The sequence below is a fragment of the Squalius cephalus genome (genome assembly GCF_949319135.1).
Source record: "Squalius cephalus genome assembly, chromosome: 2".
NCBI classification, from domain to species: Eukaryota; Metazoa; Chordata; class Actinopteri; order Cypriniformes; family Leuciscidae; genus Squalius; species Squalius cephalus.
Genome location: NC_137123.1, coordinates 53,904,994 through 53,923,103, shown reverse-complemented (window position 1 = coordinate 53,923,103; position 18,110 = coordinate 53,904,994). Strand labels below are relative to the sequence as shown.

At 38.1% G+C, this 18,110-nt stretch overlaps 1 long non-coding RNA gene across 2 annotated transcripts in view; it reads right to left on the bottom strand.

Moving 5' to 3' along the window:
* Positions 1–3,386: 3,386 nt before the first annotated feature.
* Positions 3,387–18,110, bottom strand: part of LOC307151334 — a 102,749-nt gene continuing 88,025 nt past the window's right edge. The window contains exons 4-6 of one of the 2 annotated variants that reach the window (XR_013819863.1): positions 4,653–4,745; positions 4,294–4,430; positions 3,387–4,213 (exon numbers count right to left, since the gene is read on the bottom strand). This is a non-coding gene — a long non-coding RNA (uncharacterized lncRNA). Of the gene's footprint in view, positions 4,431–4,652; positions 4,746–18,110 lie in introns of both variants that reach the window. The other variant, XR_013819864.1, reaches the window with a different exon arrangement.

The window sequence follows — 18,110 nt, the reverse complement described above, 5'->3', positions numbered from 1 at the left end:
TCACTATGGTAAGCTTAATATACAGTCAGTGTTTAAATTTTAGACCTGTCGGGATGGTTTTCATACATGCGGCACTCGCCCATACATGTCTTGTTATATCCGTAAATAGAGAAAAGTTACTCGGGCTACTTTGATGCATGTATGGTGTGGTTGACACATCACAACGAGCGAGAAAGGTTGAAATGGAGCATGCTAAATCTCAAACCTCCAGGGAATCACCTGTAAAAAAAAAAAAAAAAAAACGTGAATAGAGGAGAGTCTGCTAGAAAGAAGAGAAAGCGACAGAGCTCGTAATAAACGAGAATCACCATTGGCTTGACTTTTCGGAGATGGCGAGAACTGAGGGATTTGAAATGCTGTAAAAGCAATGCGGAGATCGCATTTTTATTACTCAACATGTGAGTAAGGTATATTATTGAACAGATATATTGCCATGTGTAGCTCTAACAAAGTTCGTAAAGCATTATATTTTGTGAAGGCTCATTTCATTATGGTTTTTGTAGCACTGTGCTGGAATTTATTTTCAAAGAAATACCGTTTCTATTATGGTATAGCTACAGTTACATCTTCAGCTAGTCAGCTTGAGATCCTTTCCATCTAAACTGGTTATATCTCTTAAGTCTAGTGGTGAATGTTTTATGAGCTGTAGGATAATCTCCCTCTTTTTTTAGTTATGAGAAAGAACAATTTACTTCGACTCCAAGCAAAACACATCTGCCTTCTCTACCACCATTATCTTCCACTGGAGCTGACTCCCATTATATGTGCTCCCTTTCGATACGGTTCAATCGCATTGCGTTAGTCCACTAACGCTTATGGGGAAAACTCAGTTTTCTCAGAATCCTGAAGCCTGATTGGTTTACGTCGGTGCAAGTGCACAGAGAAATGGTATTTCAGCCCGCCGAAAGGGGCGGGTTGGCTGCCTATATAAGCCTGCATGGAATGCAGAAATGCCCAATCGTCAGAATCTTTCTCCTTCAGCGTGAAGATCATCTCGCTGCTCCGAAGAAGACTGAAGCCTCGCTCTCCTTGCCTCTTTTCGCCATTGAACGAGCCTCGCAGTGGAACAACAGCATTTTGCAAGCAATCCGATTCAACGCGTTCTGCAAGCAAGCCGAATAAAAGGCACTCTGCAAGCAAGCTGACTCAGCACGCTCTACACGCAAGCTGATTCAGCGATCTCCCCTGGGGCTTTCCGGCAGTTAACAAAAGAGCAAATTTTACAGCAATGTTGATGCAAATGTTACACCACAAACGGAGCTTGTGCAGGGCTCACCTGCCCGCTCTAGACGAGCATCCCGAGTGCCACTCCTGCCTGGGCCACACCCACACCAAGAAGGCTCTTTTGTTCTACCTTGCGACGCTGCATGCCCGGATTGAGCTCCTCACCGAACAGGCCACTCCCTCATCTCTTTCCCCTCTTGAGCCGAGGCGAAAAAAGAAGCAGAGCCGCTTATGAGAGGAGCTTAAGTCGGCCCTTCACCTGCGAGGATCAACACCCCTCATCTGGCGCGAGTGGCATGGTCTTGTTCAGCGGGTCTGAAGAAGAGTTAGACTCGATGTCCCTGGCCGCCTCTGAGTGTGAAGAGTGGGCACACTCCGGCGATGACTTGCCCCTCTGCCGTCTAAACAGTCTGACGGCGCGTAGCTTTGTATGGACACAGAGCTTTTGTGAGTCCTCACAAAAGATGTAGAAGAGCTCGGCTTGCACTGGTCAGCCCCAGAGGAGCCCGCCCTCAGCCGACTTGATGAATGGTTCCTGCAGCCAAGACGCCACCAGCAGGCCCCTCGCCAGCATCCAGCCCTGTTCTTCCCAGAAGCCCCCCAGGAAATCACCAAGACAATGCGCGTCCCCTATTCGGTGCGCGTCCACTCTTCCTCTTCGGCCACTCTCTCCATGGTTGACGACGGCAAAGAAAAAGGTTACACGAAGCTCCCCCCCGTGGAAGAAGCTGTCGCTGCGCACCTCTGCCCGCCTACGGCTATCAGCTGGAAGACTAAGGCTAGTTACCCCTCCAAGCCCAGCAGAACCACTTCAGTGCTTTCACCGGGCTGAAATGCCATTTGTCTGTGCACTTGCACAGACGTCAACCAATTAGGCTTCAGGATTCGGAGAAAACAGAGTTTTCCCCAAAAGCGTTAGTGAACTAATGCAATGCGAACGAACCATATCGAAAGGGAACCAGGAACCAGATATATGGATATATAATAATAAGATGGATAAGGTAAGCATTTTTTCACCACACAACTAACATGACTATCTTCCTTAAAACAATACACATAATAAGAGTAGGAAATATCATATCATAGAAACTTTGGGCTTTTTTAACCTAGGCCAGTTACAACTGTTGTTAAAAAAAAACAAAAAAAAACATGGCAACCACCCGCAACACATAAGCATCACATTTTCTTGTTGATTATCCTATTTAACTAAAAAATTTAAATGCGATATGAATGCCGTTTCATTGAAAAACATTTGAATGTCCCTAAATAGGAGACAGAGAGAGATGACAAATAATGAAACAGTCCTAATGTATTAATTGAATGGCATTATATTAGCTAATTTGGAACATCCCTCCAAAAAAATATATTAAAAAACATGGTCGGTTGTGAAAAAAAGTCTTTCTACCATACGATGACAGGTCTTCACCCACCCACCCATCCCTGCTCTCTCTGAGATTTGTGATGTTACAGTTGGTCCGTCTGAACAGATAAAAATTAATGACTGTGCCTTCACAGAAACAGCTGAGTGCCTGTGTAAATGCTGTGAAGTGTGCGAGTGTGTGTGTGCACGAGAGAGAAGGCTGTGGAGAATCAGGCTAAACCTGGGCCTAGAGACTTCCTAAGATTCAATTAACATTTTTATTAAGGGCTGTTCACACTTGGGGGCTAGCACATCACCAGAACTGTGAGTGTGTGTTTGGGTACAGCCATTAAGAGAGTATGTGTATTCTTTAAAGAGTAAGCTGTATTAATTAGAATTCTTGACTCTTATGGGAGACTGCTAAGCACCGTATGTTTATCAGGACTGTGATGGGAGGAATCCGAGTGTTTACTTACTAACGTGTTCGTGTGCTGAATGCCTCACTGAGACCGGCTTAAGAGCGATGCTGTTAATGAAAATGTCATTCACGTGACATTATCGCCGTGAGTTCGCTAATGAAATAACTGATGATCCCCACAAAATCTCCATGTATCTCCAGTTTGTGTTGCGCTAAGATATGACATAGATACAACAGTCAAACGATGGCTCTGCCGCTTTCACAACTATATTTAAATAAATAATAAATCATATAGATGGATCTTACAGAATATTACTAGGGATTGTGTCACTTTGTTCAATGCAATCTAAATCCATTTTTCTTTTCTTTTTTAGTTTTTCTTTTCTGAACATAAGATAAAATCTCTTGAAAAAGTGGTTGATTACACAAAATAAGCAGAAGTCAAATGATGGCCCCATCATTCTCACAACTATATTGACATACATAATAATGGATGGATAGATAGATAGATAGATAGATAGATAGATAGATAGATAGATAGATAGATAGATAGATAGATAGATAGATAGATAGATAGATAGATAGATAACTTTTTTGAAAGTAAGTCTCTTATGCTCATCAAGGTTGTATTTATTTGACCGTAAAAACAGTAATATTGTGAAATATATGTTTTTAAATCTGTTTTAATATTTTTTAAAAGGTAATCCCTTGGTTTCACAGACCAGGCTTAATGCCCGTGTTTTGTCTCAAGATGTACACCAGTAATGTTTTTTCTAAGGCATGTAAATAAAGGGTACTTAAATGTGCTAATTGAACAAATGCCTAATCCTGTCTTAATCTAAGCCCTGTCTGTGAAACCAAGCCGATGCTTTTAATGAAAATGCGATGATTAATTGTTTTTCAGTTATAATCGCCTGTAAGTGCGCTAATCAAATAACTGAAGATCCCCCAAAATCTCCATGTATCTCCAGTTATGTTAAGATACAACATCATTTTCTGATGCACGCACATGGGTAAAACAAATTTTGTCCGTTTGTTACGCTTAATTTTGATGTGAAGTACATTAATTCTCATTTATCTCTCACACACAAACAAAATGCATTCTCCTCGTGAAGAGCTTTATGGAGCCGCCCCTCTGGCAGCTTTGATTAGTGGTGGCCGCGGACAGGCAGATGGATGGTCTGCTGTGAGACGGGTGGAAGGACCTCAGGCTGAAAAACAGCGAGAAAGACAGATGATGGAGGAGAGGAACTGCATCTCTCCATCAGCGTCTTCATCAAGAGTCACTCACTGAGAGCATGAGAGTGACCTCCGACCCTCGGCCATCATGTTGAGGGCTTGGAGGAGGTGGCTGATTGGTGGGTGGACAGGAAGAGCTCTCACTCATCCGTACCAGCTGTCAATCAAAACGATGGCAATGACAAATGACTGCAGAGACAAAAAAGAGAGAGAGAGAGAGAGAGAGAGCGTTGCTCCTTTTTTATCCATGTTCTCCAGCAGCGCATAAAAAGCACCTTGTTGTACATCACTACAAGTGTTCTTGATCTATTTTAAAAGTGAACGAAGCCAGTACAAGCTTGGAAAAGTGCCATCATACTGGTAATATGATTCATGCTGATAGAGTATTGACAGAAAAAGAGAGACTATTACCAATGTCCTTTTGAAGCAAGTCTCTTTACTCGGTGGCCATCTTGGTAAAATCCCTGGACAGATGGTTTCTAGTCACACAAGTACAGCTTCCATCTATTCAAAAGGGGATAGACAAATTTCAGTTCATCTTACATCATCAGCATTGCTTTCTTAGCTCATATTAGGTTAACAATGTATTTTTCTGTTTGGTCCTACAAAGCATATATATTTTTATAGGCCATGTTGGAATAGTTGAATAAATTTACATTACATTTGCATTTAGTCATTTAGTAGATGCTTTTATCCAAAACAGCTTGAAAATGAGGAGCATCATAAGCAATTTATCATACAGTCGCAAACAATACTCGCAATACGGCAATGCTGAGGCTCTAGAGGAAGCTAGAGCAGAAGTACAACTGTAGAAAAGTAAAAGTGGAAAGAGGTGGTTTCTGTGTGAAGGAATTGTGGTTGTGGTTTGGGTTAAGTGCTTACAGAAGACATGGGGATTCTTTTTGGTTTATTTTTGCTGATGTTATCATGTATTGTGGTTTTAAAATATACTCTGTGACTTTATTCCTGTGATGGCAAAGCTTTTTGTGTGTCACATTATACTTCAGAATAATTCTAATATGGTGATTTGGTGCTGTAACATTTATTTAAAAAAAAAAAAAATCTTTTGTAACAATATAATAGATGTCATTGATGTCATTTTGATAAACATAGTGTTTGTTTGCTGAATAAAAGTATTAAATTATTTAAAAAGAAAATCTTACCAAGAGAAAACTGTTTGACCAGAGTTATTATGCATTTTTAAATTCAGAAAGGTAAAAGACAAAACAGAGGTGGTTTTTGTATTAAGGAATTGTGGTTGTGGTTTGTGTTAAGAGCTTGCAAATGACGTGGGCATGTGACATGAACCCTTTTTGGTTTATTTTTGCTTTTGTTATAATGTATTTTGGTTTTAAAATATAGTCTAAGAATGTCAGCATGGATTTAAAGCACGTCAGGTTAATGAATAGTATGGGATGGGTGAAAAAGCACCTGATGTTTGTTACCCTGTGGTTGATTGTGAATTGTAGAAAATGAATGTAATTTATTTTTTTCATAAAGTTGCTGTAAAGTTTCTCTTTAAATCCAACCTCATCATTCAGCATCACCAGCATTATCTTTTGTTTCCCCTGAAATTGAATTAAGTGAATTGAATTGACATGTCACATCAGTCAGAAAAGCTGCCTTAAGCGCAGATGTGTCATCTTTCAATGGTGCCAGTATATTGCATCGTAAAATATGTAAAGCGGGTCCACAGAGCTTTTGAACAGAACAAGTTACGATTTTGTTCTCCTTTATGGCCTCTGCTGTTACATACTAAGGAACAGACCTCAAAAATGACATCTTGACTGTGATCAGACCATGAATGTATATAGAAAGTATACTTTGTTTTTTACGCGTACACTCACGTATGGTAACAGTTGAACACACAGCCTTGCAAAGTATACTTCTTTTGACCTGTACAGAGGCGTTCGACACAATTCAACTTGTGCTCTTGCGAGAACTTTGGATTTCCAGGGTAACTCGTGGCGAGAGATTGCTCAAAACTGCGCTTACGTCGAACGTCTGTGTACGCGTACGAGTCAAAGGAAGTATACTTTCTCCCTTAGTATACAATCTCCCTTACTCCAAGTCCGTTTTCACACCTGTCACACTTTTATCTGTTTTATCTCTCTTTTTATTTATTTCACTTAGCAGGAGGGAATGAGGGAAAAGAAAGTGCTTCAAAGACACAGCGGAAAGTGTCACTTTATTTGTCTTGCTCAGCTGTCGTTCTGGTTAAAGGTTAAGCAGTTTAATTTTCTTCCAGAAAATCACTAGGGATTGTCACTTTGTTCAAGGCATGGCCAAATTGCCCTTTTTTTCTTTCTTTTTTCCTACTGAACTTTAGAGTAATACAAACTCTTGAAGTGTTTGATTATACAAAATAAGCAATAGTCAACCAATGGCCCTTTCATTCTCTCAACTATTGACATAAATAAGATGCAGCTTCCTTTTAGGTGTGGTCAATTCAATTCAAATTCACACTTCTTGTGGTTTATGTCTCTTGATTTGTTTTATATGCTCAGTATAAAGTATGTATTTTATGTAATTTATTTATTTTTCTGTATAGTACTTTGGTCCACTTGGGTGGTTTTAAAGTGCTTTATAAATAAAGTTTGATTGATTGATTGATTGATTGATTGGATTTTTTTTTTTTGTGCAAAAACCTAGTTCTACCAGAAAGACTCGGGAGAATAAATACTGTGACAATTATACATTTATTAACAGCCCAGCAAGCAATAAAGTTCTTTGGCGTAGGCCCCGTCCGTAGCTCGCAATCTGAGGGTCCGGACTCTGCATATCCTGCCTGAAGACAAAGGCAGGGGCGCAGCTGACCCCCTGTGAGGTATAGGAAGGGACCATCCTGGTGGTGGTGGTGGTGGGGAGGATGGAGGCAAGGATCCATCTTGGAGGTGGTGGGGAGGATGGAGGTGAACGGAAGCGTCAGCATCTGCGAACTCAAACGTGTGTAAGTACCAACTTTTTTTACCACGAGTATTATAATGTGATTGGATAGATGAGAAGGTAAAGTGACGTAACAATTGAGTCTTCCTGGCAGAACTTATGCTAAAGCTTTCATTTCATGTGGCAACAATCCTCTAAACCAATCACAGCCCTACCCCTTAATTCAAAGGCCAAAGATAAATCATAGGTAAAGTACACTGTGTTTTATACTCTGTAGACTGTAATCCCACAATTGATTTGGGTCCACTGTCACTCATTACTCTATGTTACTGTGAACTGTTAATGATGAACAAAGTCAATCCACTTTGCTGCACAATCAGTCAGCTTTTCGTTTACATTTCCAGGTTGTTAAAGATACTTTAGGCCTTGAAAAGAGCATTTAAAAAAGAAAAAGACGAGCTCACAGCAAATCTGTTTATCCATAAAGTGAATAGAGACGTTGCTCTCCTTGTTTACTGTCTTTATGTGTCTTTTAAACAGACTAAGTAAGCTGAGCTTTGCTGGAGATCATTAGGAGCTGTTAGTGAATGTATGTTTTTGAATACAAGTGTTTGATACTCGGAGAGTGTTGGTGTTGCGAGTCCCAAAGTTTCAGCGTAAGAGAAAAGCTGCGATCTGATCCAGATCAGAGTGATGGACTCATTAAACTTCATGCTTGGCTATACATCAAGGCAAAAATTGCACAGCAAGTGGTGCATTTGCCAAGCCATGGGACTCAGCTGTAACCACAAATAAAGACACAAGACCAGAGTTATTTTAGATGTTCAGGGAGGAAGATGCTCTGTGGGTGATGGCTTATGATGAAGTCAAAGTCACTTTGCCATTTCTGTGCAGTTCAGTAATCTATAAAGTAAACATTCTAATGACTAGAACAGTAAAAGGAAGTGTGTGAAATGCAGTTTCTGACAGGATTCCCAGTTTATTCATGAGTATATTATTTATGATTTAAACAGCCTATAAACATACTTTATTACTGGAAAAAAATAACATGTTAAACATGAAAGTATTATGCAATTATTTGAGACATTTATAACCTTTTCAGCATAAAGGGTTCTTTAAAATTGAGTAAACCCCATTGAACCTTTTTTTCCCCGACACAGGCAACGCGAGGAGACAACACAGGCAGCTTTCATCAGTGCTAGTTCTTTGACGTCGGTTTGGTGTGTCCCTACCTTAAAAGTAAATAATAAAAATATTGTCAAACTATTTCTATATGAGCATGGATAGAAATGCTCAACCCTTTTTTTCTATCTATTGTTCTGTCCTTTACTCTACCTTGATCAATCATTCTCTCAAAAGTTGAAATTATGACAAACAGTCATATTTATGACATAAAATTTGAAATGATGACTAAAAGTCTAAATTGAGATTAAAAAAAACAAGATTATGACATAAATTGACAGTTAAAATTATGACTCTTTATCTTTTAAATCTGATTAACCAAAGCAATTTTTTTTTCTTATGTGGCACTAATGGCCTTCCATATTTTTTTCAGTTAAATTGTAAATGGATTATTCGGATGCATGTAAATGTATCTAATGACTCACTCATAAAGACAATCACTTATAGCTTGCAGAAACAAATATCCATACTGATACATACACTGATATCCTGTCTGGAACGCACAAACAGAGGAATGCAATTTGTGATAAGTCTTGGTTATCTAAATTTCATCTCTCTTGAACTCTTCCTTTTAACTGAAAGGACAAGTTCACTGACTTTCAAATAGCTTGTATTGTATTCTTACAAATTACAATGATGGTAGTATATGTAAATGAAAAAGGAAAATGCCACAGCCCCTTTCTCTGTGTTTTCATGAAACACTGATTTAAAAATGCCTTTCAACTGCATAGACAGCCATGTTTTAACTACCCCTTTAACAATGACAGAATACATATTTTAATATTAGACCTAAAGACACAAATGTCCAATATGGAGTTTAAATGCAGTTCTACCAGAAAGACTCGGAGGCAAAATAATGCCCCCTGGGAGGTATGGGAAGGGACCATCTTGGTGGTGGTGGGGAGGATGAAGGTGAATGTAGGCGTCAGCATCTGCGAACTCAGACATGTGTAAGTACCGATTTTTATACTACAAGTATTAGAACATGATTGGATAGATGAGAAGGCAATAAGTGACGTAACAATTGAGTCTTCCTGGCAGAACTTATCCTAAAGCTTTCATTTCTTATCACCTTTTAAGGCCATTAGTCAACAAACCCTCAGTAAACACTGCAGGTGTCATGATTCAGATGTGTGTAAACATGATAATGTCAGAATCTCTTGAGTTGTTTACTCCATAATTAATCTGTCTTTTTGATCTGTTTGGTTGTGAACATGACTGATCTCATAGACAAGGTAATTAGCCTATCCCAGCAACAACGGGGACACGGTGAATCACATGACTTTTTGCCTGTATTTCGCCATTCATTCACGTCACACTTTATCATTTCACTGAGTACACAATGAGCTCAAGTGAGACAAATAGGCGTCTCTTTTGCCACTCACTCCCAGTGGTCTTGTTTTGGTGATCTGCTCCATTTGCCTGCCATGTTCTAGTGTATAAAATCTTACCTCAGGCTTGTCGAATGTCACCTAGTACGTTTTGTTCACTGAGTGGCCTCCTGCCAGGTCCCCCCCCGAGTGTGTGTTTGTGAGTATAAGTGTCTCTCTCTCTCTCTCTCTCTCTCTCTCTCTCTCTCTCTCTCTCTCTCTCTCTCTCTCTCTCTCTCTCTCTCTCTCTCTCTCTCTCTCTCTCTCTCTCTCTCTCTCTCTCTCTCTCTCTCTCTCTCTCTCTCTCTCTGAGGAGAACGGTTGTGTCTCTCTTTAAACAAATCTCATCACTGTGTAACTCTGAACCGCGTGGCTGTTTTCATCAGCAAGCAACAGGTCTGCCGGATCCAACCACCTGCAGATTAAGAGTGTGTACATCATCCTGCTTTCCGCCTTTACTGAGAGGCTCTTATTCCACCTCACAAAGTGTGTATGGAATCATAAGACACCCGTGTTTGAGTATGCGTGTGTTTAACTGGCCTGTCAAAGTAAGTGTGTACGCATGCACATGCAAACTGCACACACTCATTGGCAAGCTTTGTAAGAAGAGAGACCAAAGCAAGTGAAAGGAGAGCATACTATGCATCTAAATGAAAACTTCAAAACATTGAAATCAAAACATCTGAAAACTAAATCTTACTGGTGTCATATTCACTGCAAAAAAAAAAAAAAATCTTTAAGTGTTTTTGTTTGTTTTATAGCAAAAATACCTAAGTATTATTATTTTTTTTATTTTTACCTTTTTCAATTGCTAAAACACAATTTCTTAAACCTTGCTCCATTTTCTGAAAACATTAAACACAAAAACCTCATCTTCAAGCACTATTTACAAAACCTCTGACTCCTCTCACAAAATGAAACGTTCGCCTCAAAACAGTTGTGTTCAAAATCAAACACTGCTCTCAAATCATAAACAAAGTGATCAAAATGATATACACTATCAAGCAGTCAGTAAACAATACACCAAAAAATAGACAACACATTGTTCAAAACATAGTTCTCAGGGAGAAGTACATTTTTAATCTCAAAACAAATTTCATATTTTTCCGTCATTGTCTATTTGATGAACGAAAACATGTTCTATTATAGTAGCTCAAAATTGATCAGAAATTACTACTATGCTTTACTTTTTGCAAATTTTTTTGTTGTTCTTCCTCCTCCTTTTACCCCTATTTTTACAGTACTGTACCCTGCATCTCACAAACTTGTCCTTTGTCTCTGTGATACAGTAATTCTTGTTCTTTGTTGATATGAACCTGCAACCATTGAGCAGTCAGTACTGTTAACAAATGGAAAACACAATGTTCAAGGCCATACAATTTGTTCATTGTACAGTATACAGCCCATTGTTCAGTATACAGTATAGACTGTACTACAGTATACAATACTAAAAGGGACAAAAATCAAAGTTGTAAACATGTGATAAATGTGCTTCTTCTTGTCTTTGGGCTGGGCCAGGCCAGAGCACTTCGTCGACATCACAAACAATATTGTCCCTCCTCCTTTCTTGCCCTCCTCCTTTCTTGCCCTCCTCCTTTCTTGCCCTCCTCCTTTCTTGCCCTCCTCCTCCTCCTCCTCCTCCTCCTCCTCCTCCTCCTCCTCCTCCTCCTCCTCCTCCTCCTCCTCCTCCTCCTCCTCCTCCTCCTCCTCCTTGCCCTCCTCCTCCTCCTCCTTGCCCTCCTCCTCCTCCTCCTCCTCCTCCTCCTCCTCCTCCTCCTCCTCCTCCTCCTCCTCCTCGCATACGCACTCCATTCTCAGATTTTCTCCTTCCCTCAACAACCTGTTTGCTCTCTGAACTGGCTTATATTGGTTGTGTCACATCATTTGAAACAAGTTAAATCAATTTTGAGTGGTTGTGTTCAATCAATGACATGTGTTCTCTATTTGTATTTGATTGTTGCCACTTGTGTTTACCAGTATGGATGACATGTGCATTAAACTGAAGAATGTGTTTTGAGAATGAGAATGTGTTTAGAGTTTTGCTGAAAAGTGTAAGTGAGATCTGCAAATTGTGTTTTACCATGTGAAATGGTTTAAGGTACTGACAACAGACTGCACAATTAGCTAAATGAGTTCAGGCAACTGAGAACTTTGTTCAGCCAATGGGTTTTAGTGTTTTAGCAATTGAGGAAAAACTGTAAATTGACATTTTTAAAGCTACTATTTTTAATTTTTTTTAGCTTTGGTTGGCATAAGAGACTTCTTTCAAAAATATTTTAAAAATCTTGCCAACCCTTGCACAGACATATTTTGAAAGCACAAAGTATGAATAAAAATAATGATTTAAAAACAAATGAATTGTAATAATTTACATATCTCTTAAAACACTTCCATTTGTTTTAAAGCTACCTCTTCCGCTTCTTATATATAATAATAATAAGTCGCCATCAAAAAAAATTCACCACACTGCACAGAAGAAAGCAAAGCCTAAAATAAACATCAGAAAACTAATTAGAACGCTTTTGATTCCTAAAACTCGGAGACAACTTTTTTTAACTTATCACTAATCACTTCAGATTCTTTCTGTTGTCCTTGCTCTTTGATTTTTCTTGGAATACTTTTAGATGTAACAGCATTACATTACTCTCAGATTCATTTTACACAGATTTGTGAAGTCAATGAACAAAGAGTGATTTCACATGTGAAAACGGCTTTTTATGGCAGTGCATTAGAGAAAGTTAACACTGATGAGAACAGCCTTTCAAACCACTCTCCACATGCTTGTCTTTTTAATCCATCTCTCCTTTTAATCCATCTCTCCTTTTAACAGCTCTCTATTCACTTCATGAATCAGCTGGACTTATGAATTCCATTTAAAAGCTACTGCTATTGTACACACCTCAGGAGGTTGCAAGAGAGAGAATCCAACACAGTACACGTATGCGCAAGAAAGAAAGAGAGAGAGAGAGAGAGAGAGAGAGAGAGAGAGAGAATGTATAAATGTGAGATTAAATCTGTTGCTCTGCTGCGTGTGTGTGTGCGCGTGCGTGCGTGTGAAAGAGATAATGGGTTTTCTGGAAAATTCCCAAATTCTTTCTGTAAATCAAACCACCCTCTACTGCTGCTGGGAGTAATAGTTTCAAACTGGCCCAAAAATCCATATCTAGATTGCACTGTACATAGATATAATATTGTACATAGTAGAACACCTTCTATGAAACACACACACACACACACACACACACACACACACACACACACGCACACACACTGACAAAAGTATTTTTTTAATTCACCCTCATAATTCATTTTCTGATCCCCAATGAATCTATCAACCAATAAAATATGATAATGCACTCTTAGGTCTTAACTTTAGTACATATGATTGAAATACTAAAGAAAAACAACTGAAAAAGAACTAAGGTACAGTAATGGTATAGTAGATATAGTACTTTGATATAGTAGAGACAGGGTCAGTCTTGGCAATAAATAGAGATATTGAACATTTATTTTGTGACAACATGCACCAAGAATTGTCTCACAACATGCCATTAAATAGGCTAGTATCGACTTTTCAGGGGAAAAAACTATAACATGATTATAAAACAAAACTATTCATGAAAAAAAAAATGTTAAAAGGAGTAGCATACCGTTTGCCTCATAGCATAATTGCCTAAGTCATTTTTTAATTAATTATTTCTTAGGCAATTATGCTATGAGGCTAACGATACAAAAATATCAAACTGTTGTTTTGCTCAACAAATACTGATAATGTTGATAAATTGCACATAAAACACCTATACAATATTCTACTTTCATATAATAAATCTGCCATCATTATACCTGTATACACTACCATTAAAAAGATGATCAGTGAGTCAATACGATTTTTGAAAGTCTCTTAGGCTCATCAAGGCTGCATACAGTAAAAATAAATCATATCAAACAACATTATTACAATTTAAAATAACTGTTTTCTATTTTAATATATTTTAAATAGTAACTCATTCCTGAGGTGTCAAAGCTGAATTTTCAGCATTTATCTCCAGTCTTCAGTGTCACATGATCCAACAGAAATCATTATAATATGCTGGTTTGCTGTTCAAGAAACATTTATTATTATTATCAATGATCAAAACTGTTTTTGCGGTTTAATATTTTAGTGAAAACCATACCACCAAAGGTCGAAACAGTAGCATTTATTCGAGATAGAAATCTTTTGAATAATAGAATATCATGTCTTACTGACACTTTTGATCAATATAATGCATCGTTTCATAATAAAAGTATTTATTTCTTAAAAGGAAATCCAGACTTTTGAATGGTAGTTGAATCTTCTCTGAATGTGTGCTGGTGTGGATTTATTGTGTTTGTTGTGACAACTACCTCTGATCTTGTTAATATCATGGTACTGTATGATTACCATATTCATCTACCATAGTATTTATGTGATTACATGGTGCTTGAAAAATGCTATGGTAGTACACTTGGGGTTAACATGGTACATGTCAAAAAAAAAAAAAAAAAAATTTTTAAATAGCATGAAACTTTTTTGAAAGGACAAAAAATTAATGATCATAGAATGGCTGCTCTCTGTATTCATACTGATGTATTAAAATGGAGGAATATATGAAAAGATGGTTTTATAATATCTGACAAACTCAGATGTGTGGTGACAAGCAATTTATCTGAGAGGGAAGAAAACAAATGATGGGAATTTAAATTTGAGCGAGGGAGAAAGAGTGAAGTGGAAGACAAAGTCATCAACTCATTACTGTCTGTCTCTCTTTGAAAATCTGATAATTGCTTCATAATGGCTCACATAATGCAATATCAAAGCCCTTTCTAAACAAAACATTCACATACATGCATGCCTGCGAACAAATACACTAATTGACGTTTACTAGTCGAGGCGGTATAATAGAAGTTAACACACAAAATCTACAGCAGGAAACTACAGCATTATAAAGCAATAAGCCACGGGAGGCCATGTGTTACAATGATTTTTACCACACTAAGGCCTGTTTCTTACAATCTTCTCTATAGCAAAATCTCTCTCATGACTTCTTGTTTTTATTATAGACCTACACAGATATTGAAATTGTCATCAATACTGATAAGCCGATCATTATTTTCATGTTACGACAAATAAGCGATAAATGGCTGGTAATAGAATTCAAAATTCTGCATAATGTACGATTCATTAAAGTCCCCCTGTGGTTAAAATCAAGGTTTAAATATTGTTTGTATTTCCATGTGGTGTTTTTAATATGCTTTAAGACAAACCATATGTAAATTCATAAGTCAACACCATTGCTGAGTATTTTCACCTTAAAACTGCAGTGAACCAAAGATAGTCTCAAAAACGCAGTTTGAAATTGCTGGTGTTTCTGACATCACAAACTACCTTGTAACCAATCAGGTCAACGTGTGATCGTCAACGAGTGGATCTCTGAGTTGGTGTGAGTGAGTGGATACGGGGATAATTTGCTTATTCATGGAACCGTGTGCATGTATACTAAATGAGGCAATGGTGTAGAGACACTTTCTTCAAGAACAAAACGCTTAAATATGTTATTTTGATAATCAAAGATGAGTTTTAAGGGATAAAATGATTGACTACAGGGGGACTTTAAGTATATCGTTTCAAAGATATTTCCAACTTTTATTTACTTCTAAGCTAAGAACAAAAAAGAACTTCGCTGAGAGTATATCAGGCCTTGAGTCACGTTCAGTCTCTTGTATATTACATGTGCACGAGTTAAATATAAATAAAAATAAAAATGATACTGTAAATTTCATAAAATCTGACATTGCAAGCGAGCTTGTCTGCACTTCCATGGCTAGTTATTGTGTCACTGCTCATTTGCATTAAAGGGTTAGTTCACCCAAAAATAAAAATAAAATTGTCATCAATATGTGAACAAAAGCCTAAATTAAACCCATTCATCATATAAAGCAACATGTCTCTTCATAAAATGTGGACTAAACCACTCAATTCATATGGATTAGTTTTATGATCCCCTTATGAATTTTTGTTTGCACTTTATTTTACAGTATGTGCACTTACGTGTACTTACCTAAGAAAGTCCTGGGGGTTACACTTTATTTTAAGATGTCATTGTTACAGTGTAATTATATTTTTAAATACTGAGTAATATTAAGCAACTACATGTACTTACTATAGGGTTAGGGTAGGAGGTTACACTTTATTTTAAGGTGTCTTTGTTACACTGTAATTATACATTTAAGTAAAATTAAGCAACAACATGTACTTACTAAAGAGTTAGGAATAGGGTTTGGTTTGGTTAAGGGGTTAGTTGCATGTAATTATGCATAATTAATAGTTATTACTATAGTAACTACATGTAACACGTGTAACAATGACACTGTAAAATAAAGTGTTACCGGGTAGGATTAGGGTTTGGTTGAGGGTTAGCTGCATGTTATTATGCATAATTTACTGTTATTACTATGGTAAGTACATGTAACATATGTAACAAGGACACGGTAAAATAAAATGTTACCATACTGGGTGATATATAAGGTAACTACATAGGTTAAGGTTAGGTTTAGGGGTAGGTCCAGGGTAAGTACCATCCAGTTACTGTATTGCAATTACTATAATAAGCACATTGTATGTACAAGGGGAACAGGACTGTAAAATAAAATGCTACAGAACTTTTTGAACCGTCAGAGTGGTAGTTGCGTGGACTGTAAATGGAGGAAGAGAAATCTCTCCGATTTCATTCAAATATCTTAATTTGTGTTTCGAAGATAAACAGAAGTTTTACGGGTTTGGAGCAACATGAGGGAGAGTAAATGACAGAATTTTCATATTTTGGGTGAACTAACCCATTAAGTTCTCAGCTCAACTTTGTTGCATCGCCAACAGATGCTGTCGCCAACAAATCCCGCCAAATGTCCTTGAAAATTAATGACTTCCGGTGGCAAATCGTCAGAGTGAACGCCCCTTAATGGAAGCGTTCTGCTTTTGTCAATGTGCAGCTCGCTTTCAGCACACACATACAGAATAAATCCAAATGCACTGGTGTGAGTCCAGCTGAGAGATATTGGCTCATTTATCTTGTCGATTTGAGCAGATGGAATCATTATACACGCAAACTCTCTGTGTGCCTTCCCACCTATACAGCACCTGTCAATCAATCAAGCCGCTCCGACACAGGCTCCATGACTGAGACTGTCTCATAGCTGTCCATGACAGTCAGCGGTGTGATCTACACATGAGAAGAGGCCTCTGTCAGAGCTCAAGGCAGTAGCCCAAGGCTATTCGTTCCTGTGTGGGACGTAAGCGTCAAACCGCCAAACTTCTACCTGTTTAAACATGATCTGACTGAACTCAGCCCCACGTCCCGCAAGAAAGAAATCGCTAAAACGATATTCTTTTAGTAGCGATAACGATTAATGCTAAATGTCACTGAAAATGTCATCCGCCTCTAATGTCGTAATTCAGGATATGGACACTACCACCGGAGGATTTTATAAGAAAAAGTGCTGAAAGCTTACTTGACATTCTAAAGCAGTTGTGCTCTACTTTTAATGGTCACATGGAATGTCTGCCAAACCAACTGACGTAGATTGTTTGGGGTTAAATTCTGTGTTGAAACAAGCTGAACTGTAAAACTCTGAAGTGGATTGGAGGCTGAATGTTTTTAGATGGCATTATTGTTCAGATATCAGCGAATAACAACTCTCATTGTCTGGATGAAAACACCTGCGAAATGCATCTTTGTGCACACCTGTATTTTGTTTAAGAGCTGTTCACTTGCACTTAAATAAACACAGACACTCTGGCACACACGTAGTCCACCGTGAAAGCAAGCGAAACTCAGTTTCGGCACCTGTATCTGTTGTGTAAAGGTCCACTCTGTCACACAGACATGTAAACACATGCTAAATAAGTGGTATTGTTATATGGTTACATTTGAAATGTCTGAATGTCAACAGCTGTGTGTGTGGAGTGCGAGTCCGCACAGAAACACTCACTGAAATTTCATGGGTGGCCTCCACACCTGGATTAGTCTCCCTAAACTATTCCTCCCACACACATACAGTATAATCTCTGAATTTGAAACTGAAATGTATCCTCCAGTGTCTCTCTCTGAAGTCAAAGTCAACATGAGATGGAGTTTTTCAAACTGTAACAGGAAATGGGGGAAAAAGTAGTGCAGGATTTAATTGGACTGTGAAAAGCATGTATGTGACGGGTAACTGGGGGAGGGGCCGGAAAATAAGGAGGCTTGGTGATGCGAGCAAGTTTTATACGTTTTAAAATGTTATGATTGAATTATTATTTTATGTATAATTATGCAAATCATATAATCAATAATGAGCATCATTTGCATGTGAATGGGGCACATTTGTGCAGAAAAGGATGACAATGAACTAATTAGAATACTCATGGTGCAAT